The sequence below is a fragment of the Lycorma delicatula genome, chromosome 13 (genome assembly GCF_047948215.1).
Source record: "Lycorma delicatula isolate Av1 chromosome 13, ASM4794821v1, whole genome shotgun sequence".
Classification (NCBI taxonomy): Eukaryota; Metazoa; Arthropoda; class Insecta; order Hemiptera; family Fulgoridae; genus Lycorma; species Lycorma delicatula.
The window spans coordinates 23,416,902-23,429,627 of record NC_134467.1 but is presented as its reverse complement, the minus strand read 5'-3'; positions in this window follow the sequence as shown (position 1 = coordinate 23,429,627).

The window sequence follows — 12,726 nt, the reverse complement described above, 5'->3', positions numbered from 1 at the left end:
GAACCTAAACGCTTTCTTAAAGCTACTAAGACGATGGCCAATTAATATTGCTGACGCTGAAAGTACGTTCCATGTAATTACATGATTTATGATTACATATATAATTAATTATAATGCTTTATACTATCGGTCTTAACATAGTAATAGATTTTTTACATATATAACTTAACGAGTAGCACTGGATGAAAGGTTTATTAGTAAACATAAATATTTGACGACGATTGATCTTCTGTATACTTGACTGCAGAAAAGATAAGTTTCCACCAGAGTAAATCATGAATTGAACCAAAACTAATTCTCCTGTATAAGATAAAACTGTTTACTTTTCCCCTTACTCTAACTAAAATATTAATAGAAAAGGGATGGTGCCACAAAATGGGCAAGACCCTTGTTGACACCTAATCTTTCATCTTTTACAAATAATATAAATTAAGTATAATTAAGTTAAGTTAAGTAACAAATATTAAATTGTATTATAAAATAATGTTAAATTGAGTACGATTAAGTTAAGTAATATTATAATTAGTATTATGATTACTCCATTAATTATTAATTCTGTAAAAGTGAAAGAAATAAAAAATAATAAAATAAATTATTGATGACTGCACAATTAGGATATAAAATTCTACCAGATATGATGATTTATGATGAAAAATGAAAAGTAAAAATCTTTTCATTATAGTTTAAACATAAATGATGTAAAATAAAGGTGTGTAAACTGATGTTTTTAAACATACTAGCTATATCTAATATAGCCGTAGTTAACGTAATTAAAAAGGAGAAACCTGGAGGGATTGTAGAAATGTACAAAAGAGGACGGCATACACCTGTCACTAAAACACCTGAAGAAATAATTTAGTACATAAATTTTACCCAAACATATGAGAACCACTATTTACGCTTGTGAAAACTAAGAAACATTTTTAAGTCCCAATTTAAATGTAGAGAAATCGTATTCATTCTACCAAGAATTTTGTGCTAAAAATAAAATAGGTAAAGAAAAAGTTGCAAAAAAGTGATTTTACGTAGATATAATCAAACAAAAAATTCAACGAGCATAAACCAAATGTGCGATTCGTATTTAGTAAAATTAAAAGGTGAATCAACTTGACATGGAAAAAATCTATTCAGAGTATTCATAAATTGAACCTTAAGGAATCAGAGAAGCGGTACGAACAAAAAAGTAAAGATTATAAAGTTGAAATGTTGACAACTGATTTACGAAAAAAATATTTAGCAACACTACTTTTGTTAACAGACACCGGAAGTTTCTAATGCAGGAAGTTGTAGACGTTTAATTTCATAATTTGATTCCAGTGATGCGACTTTATTCTAAATGGTGTGGTATGAAATTAAAGCAAGACGTGGTAGGAATGAAATAGCTTCTTGCATTTTAAAATGGGTTGAGCAAAACATTCATAATTCAGAAATTGAAGAAATAAATAAGTTTACCTTTTTTTTCTATATTTTACACGGACATCCACAGGTAGAACGTATTAGTAATAAATTCTTGTTAAAAGGCCGTACACATATGGATGCAGACGGTGTCAAATGCGCTGATAGAAAGGGAAACAAGAAGAAAATAATGAATTCCTTAAACATATTGATACCTAAGGAGCAGCTGGTTCGCCAATGTTCAAGGAAGTATAAAGTTTTTGCAATATGGAATTACATGATTTCAAGAATTTTAAATCACTGTACGATAAGACATCTTAAGACCCATTAATTTATTGAAAAGTTTTTAATGAGCAGCCAGTACTCCTGTCACAATTTCTTCATGTTAAATTTTAGCAAAAAGGTATTGGTGAAGTATTTTATAAATATGAAACTAATGTCAGTAAAGAATTTCATTTAGATGTACTTCATGCCATTAGAATCGATCTAAAACCGATATTACTATTAAAATACAAAGACCTGATGACTCTGCTTAAGTATTTATCGTCAGAGTGTCTCATCTATTTCATCAAAATATTTGTAAGTGAAGTAAATGATTTTGCTGAAGAAGGATTAAAGATTAAAGTAAATATATAAGCTTTAGTCCAGCGTTGTCTAACCCAAAATCGTTACCAGATCAATGAAATACAAGGAATATGAGCAGCATGCCGCATAGGAAAGAGGTATAAAAGACCGGCCACCTGTTATAAGTAAATTGTTGTAACATGCTTTTAATTTTAATATAACGTTTTCAGTGTAATAAAATAATATGTTTTAAAAAATCATGGTTTTTATTTTTTAATATAATTTTTTTTTTAGTTTTCTAATAAATTTAGTATTTATTAGTTTTCCAAATCTAAATTTATATTTTGTTTCTAACACACACACACACACACACACACACACACACACACACACATATATATATATATATATGTATATTATTTTAAAAATAAAATTGTTTTACAGTGAGAGTATCTTTAACTTCATAAGTTAAAAAATTGATATATGATATGGCTATAAGAGTCATCTATGAATGAATGTTATAAACAGTTTAATATAAAAAATATTCATAAAAACTGTATTACGCTGTTAAGCAGTCATAACCAATAATCTTGTAAATAAATATAGTAAATTAAAACTGCTTAATGTTATAATAAATGAATATAAAACTTGAAACTAAGTTGTTTTACAGGTTTGTAGATAAGATGATCTCATCATGAAAAACAATCAGTTGATTCAACTGATCTATTCTAAACAATTTAATGGAAATAAATTTTTTTAATTTTTTTATTGAATGGTTTCTGTGAAATACTATTTTTTACCTATGGTCCTTAAATAAAAGTAACTAAATTAAAAATACACTGCTTGACACAATTTAATTTTTTGTTTATTAAATGAGAGTGAATGGCTAATTCTTATAGTATTATTTTATGCTGATTTCATATATGTTAATAAATTCTTTCTACCTGCTCATTTTTTAACTATTTCTTTTGGATTTTCTGCTGTAATTTGCTGTAGATAGATCCCTCTTTATATTCCAACAGTAATCGGCTAACTTTTTTGGGTTCCATTTATCCTGGTATCGTGTTTCCATTATAGATATCTACTAGTGAAAGCTTTCTCCTTTTTCATCACTAAATAGTGCCAAGATTGTTAGGGAAAAAATCCAAATGTGAATGTAAGAAATAGATTTTGAGTGATATGTTACACCCAAGTTCTTTGTAGTTTTGAAGGAGTTCACTCACAAGTTCTCTGTAATTAGTGACTTTATGTTTCCAAGGAAGTTGTTTACTACATTTTGAAATGATTTCCGTGCAGCAACCGCCAAGTCATTAAAATGCCAACGCACTCTACTACTTTTATTATTTTGGTCTAACAAATATACCTTTCTTTATTATAGCATCACTTATAATACAGAATTTGTTTTTTGAAAAACTCGAACTCTGCACCATTACGATCCATTGCTTTAACAAAATTTTTTAATAAACCTAGCTTAATGTGTAGTGGCTGAAGATAAATTTTTTCTGGTTTCACTAATGCCTGATAACATTCTTCTCTCCTACAGTCAGTACCTCTCTCCTTGGCCACCGGTCTTTTATGTAATGGCTTTTCCTATCCCTGCTGTCCCACTCGCACAAAAAGCAACAGAACTTGGTGTATCCAAGTCGCAGTCCAAGTAAAATCGCTATTACTTTCAGATCCCCACAAATATTCCATAAATATTTCTCATACTAAATTCTACTCGGTACAAGTTTCATATTTTATAAGATTCAATCATGTGAACTGCGTTTGCTAAAGGTATTGATGGGTATTTATTTCCAGTGTGAAGTAGAACAGCTTTCAAATTAAGCTTTGATGAGTCAGTGGAAATTCGCCATTCGTCAGGATGATATGTCCCAAAGCTTCCATTAGAGTCCAAATCATTACCGTATACTAAGTTTTCGTACTGAGAGAAGAAATGTTCAAATTCTGACTGTCCCGGAAAATATGTATTTTAGTGTTTGGTTGTAAAAGATGCATCATTTCAGTCTTGATGCCAGTGTTTTTGCTTGATTGTTTGATAAATTTACATCACGAACCAGATCATTTAATTCTAACTGATTAATTAAATGGGGTTCAGTATATCTAAGGTTTGGATCTCTCTCTTTGTCGCCTGATAAGTAAGCACAAGATTCAACATTTTCATATAACTTCCATGTTTCTGGTGGTATCTGTATCTCAAATATCTTTATTACATAAAAATAACAATCTGTGGTGTGATCCTTCCGTTCTCTTCAAACCATTGGAATTGCAAATGACATGTGATGAGATCCATTTAGCCAACCGGTCAACAATGTTACACAAGAAGCGCAGCAAATATGAGTAGCCTAGGATTTGTACCGATCACCTAATTTACATCCAAAATACAGTTCATATGACTTTTTTATCAGTGAAGTTATATTTCTTTTCTAAGACTTTAATGTTACCTCACCACAGATGTAGCAGAAATTGTTTGCTGGATTAATTTAACCGCAAGACATTGTTAATGCATTGCAATAACTAATATTGTTTAAAAAGAACACTTAATAAACATACACTCACTTTACTGAACAACATATACCCCCAAATATAGAAAGCCAGCTACAAAACTGAATGTTACACACACGAGAACTCACATTTAATTAGCATTAAAAATATTTCTCCAGTCTGCACACCAGTTAATAAGTAAATATAATGACAGAAATAACAGAGTGTATAATATGTTTATCGTAACAAGAAAATAGGAAGAATTAAGTTTTTGTTCATTTTAATTGGTGTGTAAATGATAAACACTAATGTGTAACAAATCAATGTGACAACAATTAATGGCCTGTAATAAATAATATAATAAATTACGTTCACAAAATGTCATACTTATGGAGTTAAATAAAAATGGTATTTACAACAAAACTAAGCCTGATAGAAGAATTCTGGTTTCATATTTGAAATCGGAAAAGTAAAATACTGGAAAATTGTACATAAAAGCAATTTGATTACAGCAACATCAAAACTACAATTTAACCAAACACAAATTGTGTAAACCTACGACACCAAATACTGATACTAATAGTTAATACCTTGATAAAGGTTCCATTTTTACTCTAATTTAAAGGTGAAGTGCTAACAGCACAATGTTTCTTTAATTTATGTCTTGTTTCCTATCATTCTAAAGAGCTGTTACTATGTATTTGTTTTCATAGTTTTGATTGCTCCGTAAGTTGAGTTTGCGCTAATTTTATTATTTCTTTGTATAATATATTCTCTTTAATCATTTCTATAATTTTACTATTATTTTTGTGTAATTTTCAGTCGTTTTTTTATTTCCAACTGTATCTGTGGATGTGAATGTACGTAAATAATAACAGAGTTGTTTACTATAACCTAACTAGTAATTTTTATGCGAGTAAATGATATTCATGTTATTATTTTTATTATTTACTAGCGTCTTAAAATATTACCGATATAAAAATTAGACATTGTAAATGATAATTATTAGTTCAACAAAACCTGTTCATTATGTGTAAATGACAGTGATATAATTGAACTTTTAAATGATTTAGCTGATAGCAATTCAGACAGTGATTCTCATCATTTTCTTGGGAATATTACTGATGATGAGTACGATGAGGAACAGGATTTACAGCCTTCCTGTTCGGCTAGGTAAATGACCTCGAATATCTGATGCTAAAAAAAAAGACAAATCCACTCCATTTTACTGATGATAACGCTAATCCATCTCCAAAAAATAAAACCGATTATTGAGTATCGTGTTAACAGTTTCAAAGAAGTATACATACCAAAAAAAATTTAGCGAAAAGGAATTGCAATATTATAGCTATGAATATGATGTCGGTCTTTGTGCTTCTTTTAGAAATTTCCACACCGAGAAGGAATACAAAAATATTTCTTAAAATATTTTCGTACATCAAAAACTTAAATTCATTTAAAAAAAATAATTATTTATAAATAGTTTTAAATTGAAATATAGTAACAGCTCTGTGAATTGGCAAATGCGAATGTATGTTGTGTGAACTTGATCCGATTAACTAAATTGATAAATATACATAAACTATTTTCATAAAAAATTATTTATTACCAGTTTTTAGGGTAGTGTTTATTTTTACCGTATAAGAATGGATGAAGTAACATTATTTCCCTTGTTCAAAATATAAAATAAAAAAAAGTATTACAATATATAATTAGTAAACATAATACCTGCAATTTTTTTAAAAACAGTTGTAACTAAAGGTTTCTACAAAATAAGTGAAAGTTCTTATAAACAAAAAAAATGAATTGTTAAAGACCGAGATCATTAAAATTTGAATTTACCATCTTAGAAAATGGCAAAACAATAAAAATAATTAATACTACAACAAATGAACACTCGTACTAGTGCATTCAAATTCAATATTCTAGATTTAGTAATATCAAAAAGATACAAGAATATGAAGATGATGTAAATAATGTTTATATTGTAGTATGGAATATCATCTTGAAATTATATTCAAAACTCTTCAGTTCGTACAAGCCTGTATGGGTGTGTGTGTATGTGTAAAAAATGTATTTATCTAATGGTTGAAAGTGACCTGATACGATACCAGTCACAAGTCGCTTATGAAAACAACGCAACCAACTTAAGAATTAAGTCTCATGCCAGGTTTACAAGGAAAAGTGAAGACTGGAAATAAATGGTTTCCCAAAATGCAGCTAATATTCAGCCGTGTAAGAACTTCATATAGTGAACATATATTTTTACTCTCAGAGAAAGTAATTCTGGCCGTTAATTTTAGTATCTGAGGTTTTTCAGATGTATTATAACTACAATAAAGACTGGGGCATATAAAATGTAACAGCAAATTAATGTGGCCGTTGTAAAACAAGATGTTATCTTGCTGTTTTAAACCGATTTTATCTGTTTATTTAAAACATGCCACCAGGCTAGGATATGTTGTTAACGAAACTCGACAACAGAATAATGCCGGAGACAGTTTTGAGTGAGTTACCGAAGATAAAATGTAACCGATTCAGTAAAATAATATCAGTGTGTTAATATTTTATATTCATAGAAACATACATTTTTGTAATTTTTTTCTAGTGAAAAGATAGTGCGGTCAAAACACGTCCCCCTCTCTCTTCCAGTAACATGTACTAATGAATGCTCGCGCACAATGTACTAATCTAATGTACTAATGTACTCTCCACAATAGAGTCAAAACGATTGCTGTAACAAGTTGGGAGATGGAAGATTATGTTCATTAGTTTGTTTGTCAGTACATAGAGAGATATTACTGTTAATCCTGATAAGTTTTAGATATTATGGCGAGAAAGAAAAATCGATTAGCTTTATAATAATTCATAACTTTTATTGGAGTGTAAATGTGTGTGTTAAGTATAAATGTGAATTATGAAAAAAAATTATATACTAACATTACGATTCTTATTTGCGTAGTAAATTATGTATCAAATCTAAGCAAATGTTGTGTTTATCAAATGCAAAAAAGTATAAAAAACCGTTTCAATATAAAATTTTCATTACTATTTTATGATCATCAGCCCCCTACACAATATGTAATGTTAAATTACATAATTTAAAATACGTATAATATGACAGATTAATACAATGTTGAGTCTTGTGTTTATAAAAATAATCCGTTTTAAAATAAAGGCGCCGAATCCCAGTCAGCCTTTGTATTTTTAACATGCTAAAATATTAATTTCATAATAAAAAAAAATTTTAAATAATTTAACGTTGATATGCTGTCGATTCAAGTTTGTTAATAGATACATTTTGACGCGAATATTTGTTTTGTTTTAGTAACGCGTAAGACATAACAAAGTTTCGACTCTCTATCTGGCAACGTGTATTTGTAAGTCTGGCAACTCTGTCAACGGTTGCTAGGAAACCGAATCGGTTTCCGTACGTAGTACGAAGAAGTGAGGAAGGGAAGGGGGACCCCTTCCTCACCCTTCCACATTTCGTCTACATACAACCGCTCAAGGTTACACAGTTAGAACACGTAAATGCATCCCTTATATTACACTGTATTTTATCAAATTATAACTAACCAAAAATATAAAATTAAACCCTTTAACACTACAAGCGTTTTCATCACCGATGTACTTATTTTTTTTTAAATTTATTTTCTATTTATTTTTTTATATTTATTTATATTATTTCAATCGAAATAATATAAATGACTTACAAGCATTTTTTTCAATATTTATATTAAAGTCAAATATTGAATTCAAGACCTGTCACTTTTTTAGTGTATGAAACATATCTAAACAATTGTTGATGGTGTTGTCTAACATGAGACTCGAACCTGACACCTTCAGTATATCAGTAGGTTTTTAAAATCTTTTATTATGTATTTATATATATATATATATGTCAATGTAAAAAATATTTATTTGTATAAGAAACCAATAGATTGTGATTATAATTTTTATAGTCGTTGACCATGAGATTATGTACAATGTAACAGAATCGATCCCTTTAGGTTACAGACATTTTTTTTTTTTTTTTTTTTGGGCGACATGCGGGTAAGGCAAAATAAAGCTGTAAATTACCATTTGTGTGCAAAACGAGAATCAACTCAAATCTTCAATAAATTAATCTGTTTGTAATGATAATTCAAGCCAGGAATCGAATCTAGAATCTTAAAATTATGTATTACGGTATTTCAAAACGCATAGCGATAGAATCATTGTAATAAGGATAAAATCAAAACCTAAACCGACAACGATTGTTAACGTCTATATGCCTACAAGCGCCCATGATGATGATGATGAGGTAGAGTGTGTATACGAAGAGATTGATGAAGCAATTAAACACGTAAAAGGAGATGAAAATTTAATAATAGTTGGAGATTGGAATGCAAGCATTGGAAAAGGCAAGGAAGTAAATATAGTGGGTGAATACGGGCTGGGCAAAAGGAATGAAAGAGGGGACCGATTTATAGAATTTTGCACGAAGTATAATTTAGTAATTGCCAACACCCAATTTAAAAATCATAATAGAAGAATATACACTTGGAAAAAGCCAGGCGATACTGGAAGGTATCAGATAGATTATATCATGGTTAAGCAAAGATTTAGAAATCAACTCGTTGACTGCAAAACTTACCCTGGAGCAGACATTGATAGCGACCATAATTTGGTGATAATGAAATGTAGATTGGGGTTTAAAAACCTGAAGAAAAGGTGTCAGATGAATCGGTGGAATTTAGAGAAGCTTGAGGAAGAGGAGGTAAAGAAGATTTTTGAGGAGGACATCGCAAGAGGTCTGAGTAAAAAAGATAAGGTAGAAAATGTAGAAGAAGAATGGGAGAATGTTAAAAAGGAAATTCTTAAATCAGCAGAAGCAAACTTAGGCGGAATAAAGAGAACCGGTAGAAAACCGTGGGTTTCAGACGATATATTGCAGCTGATGGATGAACGTAGAAAATATAAGAATGCTAGTGATGAAGAAAGTAAAAGGAACTATCGGAAATTAAGAAATGCTATAAACAGGAAGTGCAAACTGGCGAAAGAAGAGTGGATTAAAGAAAAGTGTTCAGAAGTGGAAAGAGAAATGAACATTGGTAAAATAGACGGAGCATACAGGAAAGTTAAGGAAAATTTTGGGGTACATAAATTAAAATCTAATAATGTGTTAAACAAAGATGGTACACCAATATATAATACGAAAGGTAAAGTCGATAGATGGGTGGAATATATTGAAGAGTTATACGGAGGAAATGAATTAGAAAATGGTGTTAAAGAGGAAGTTGAGGAAGATGATATGAGAGAAACAATACTGAGATCTGAATTTAAGAGAGCATTAAAAGATTTAAATGGCAGAAAGGCTCCTGGAATAGACGGAATACCTGTAGAATTACTGCGCAGTGCAGGTGAGGAAGCGATTGATAGATTATACAAACTGGTGTGTAATATTTATGAAAATGGGGAATTTCCATCAGACTTCAAAAAAAGTGTTATAGTCATGATACCAAAGAAAGCAGGGGCAGATAAATGTGAAGAATACAGAACAATTAGTTTAACTAGTCATGCATCAAAAATCTTAACTAGAATTTTATACAGAAGAATTGGGAGGAGAGTGGAAGAAGTGTTAGGAGAAGACCAATTTGGTTTCAGGAAAAGTATAGAAACAAGCGAAGCAATTTTAGGCCTCAGATTAATAGTAGAAGGAAGATTAAAGAAAATCAAACCGACATACTTGGCGTTTATAGACCTAGAAAAGGCATTCGATAACGTAGACTGGAATAAAATGTTCAACATTTAAAAAAAATTAGGGTTCAAATACAGAGATAGAAGAACAATTGCTAACATGTACAGGAACCAAACAGCAACAATAACAATTGAAGAACATAAGAAAGAAGCCCTAATAAGAAAGGGAGTCCGACAAGGATGTTCCCTATCTCCGTTACTTTTTAATCTTTACATGGAACTAGCAGTTAATGATGTTAAAGAACAATTTAGATTCGGAGTAACAGTACAAGGTGAAAAGATAAAGATACTACGATTTGCTGATGATATAGTAATTCTAGCAGAGAGTAAAAAGGATTTAGAAGAAACAATGAACGGCATAGCTGAAGTCCTACGCAAGAACCATCGCATGAAAATAAACAAGAACAAAACAAAAGTAATGAAATGTAGTAGAAATAACAAAGATGGATCGCCGAATGTGAAAATAGGAGGAGAAAAGATTACGGAGGTAGAAGAATTTTGTTATTTGGGAAGTAGAATTACTAAAGATGGACGAAGCAGGAGCGATATAAAATGCCGAATAGCACAAGCTAAACGAGCCTTCAGTAAGAAATATAATTTGTTTACATCAAAAAGTTAATTTAAATGCCAGGAAAAGATTTTTGAAAGTGTATGTTTGGAGTGTCGTTTTATATGGAAGTGAAACTTGGACGATCGGAGTATCTGAGAAGAAAAGATTAGAAGCTTTTGAAATGCGGTGCTTTAGGAGAATGTTTAAAATCAGACGGGTGGATAAAGTGACAAATGACGAGGTATTGCAGCAAATACCTGAAGAAAGAAGCATTTGGAAAAATATAGTTAAAAGAAGAGACAGACTTATAGGCCACATACTAAGGCATCCTGGAATAGTCGCTTTAATATTGGAAGGACAGGTAGAAGGAAAAAATTGTGTAGGCAGGCCACGTTTGGAATATGTAAAACAAATTGTTACGGATGTAGGATGTAGAGGGTATACTGAAATGAAACGACTAGCACTAGATAGGGAATCTTGGAGAGCTGCATCAAACCAGTCAAATGACTGAAGACAAAAAAAAAAAACTTATTGTTTCTACTACATTGAGTTTCAGTGTTTTCCTCCATTCTTTTATGACTATCTAGAAAACAATTAAAAGTGATCAGAGTCAACGTAATCCGAGAATACCAAGAATGATGTATACATCCAAGAATACCTAGAAATAAAATCATTCATCAAAAGTAAAATTGAAAAAGCACATTAAGAAATTACTATTTCAACAACTGTTCAAAATGTCCTCCTTCATTGTTAACAGTACTCTGCTCATTTTAAAATTCCTTTGGTGGCTCTTTCACCGAATCTGGATTATTTCGTAGAATTTCAAATGCATTGAAAATTCTTGCCATCAATTCTTTTTGTAGTTATCTTTTCAGCATATACTATCGATTTCATATGTCCACACGTATAATAGGCCATTGGAGTCAGATCAGGTAATCTAGGACCAATTAATTGGCCCTTCTTGCCTGATCCAGATGTTGCTAAATGTTACGTTCAAATAATTTCTAACTACTTCACAAAAATGTATAGCAAACCCATAGTGTTGAAAAATAATTTCTTGCCTTGTTATTAGTGGAATGTCTTCTTAAAACTAGGGCAGGTTATTTTCTAAAAGAAAATACTAGTTTCCTGTAAGGCTACCATCAAAAATAAATGGTGCAATCATATGCTTATCAATAATGCCACACCAAACATTAACAGAAAACCTGTGTTGAAAACTGTATCTACTAGCACGTGGATTTTCAAAATTCCATTGATGTTTATTTTGAAAGTTATTAACTCCATCTCTTATAAATGTTACCTCATCAGGGAATAAAATAGAACATACTTTATGACAGTTTTCTTGAAGCCAATGACAATACTTTAGATGCAATGCAAAGTCGCCAAGCAGTAAATTTTGAACCTTCTGATAGTGGTACAGGTAAGAGATTTTCTTTAAGTATTCGCCATACTGTGCTATGTGGCAAACCAATGCAATTTGAAATTTGTCTAGTATTAAGTCCCGGGCTACATTGAACTTGCTATATCACGTTCTCCTTGTAAGCGACACGACATTGTTCTTGTCTTTCAACAGAATAAGAATGTGTAGGTAAAGAACCAGTTCTGCGTAAACAATGGAAAGCTGAAATGAAGGTTTTGATTTGGAACCCTTATATTAGGAAATCTTTTTTGATATTGCATTTTTGCAGCCTAGGAGTTACCATTGCAATAACCATAAATAAAAATTGTTAGCATATTCCTCATTTGAAAACTGAAATGAAATTTTGAGATCGCGGAACACAAAACACTCACCTTCACACACACTGCACAATTGAATACAACTTTTAAAAATGTACAAAACTATTCGCATTCTGTAGACAAATTATGATTGTTTATCAGCTGTTAAAACCAGCTTATGAAATTAAAAATAAAAAATTTATTGTACCATTAAAATTTTTTTTGGACAATTGTGGATAAAGTTATTAAAATGGTGTTTTATCTTACTTTTTTCT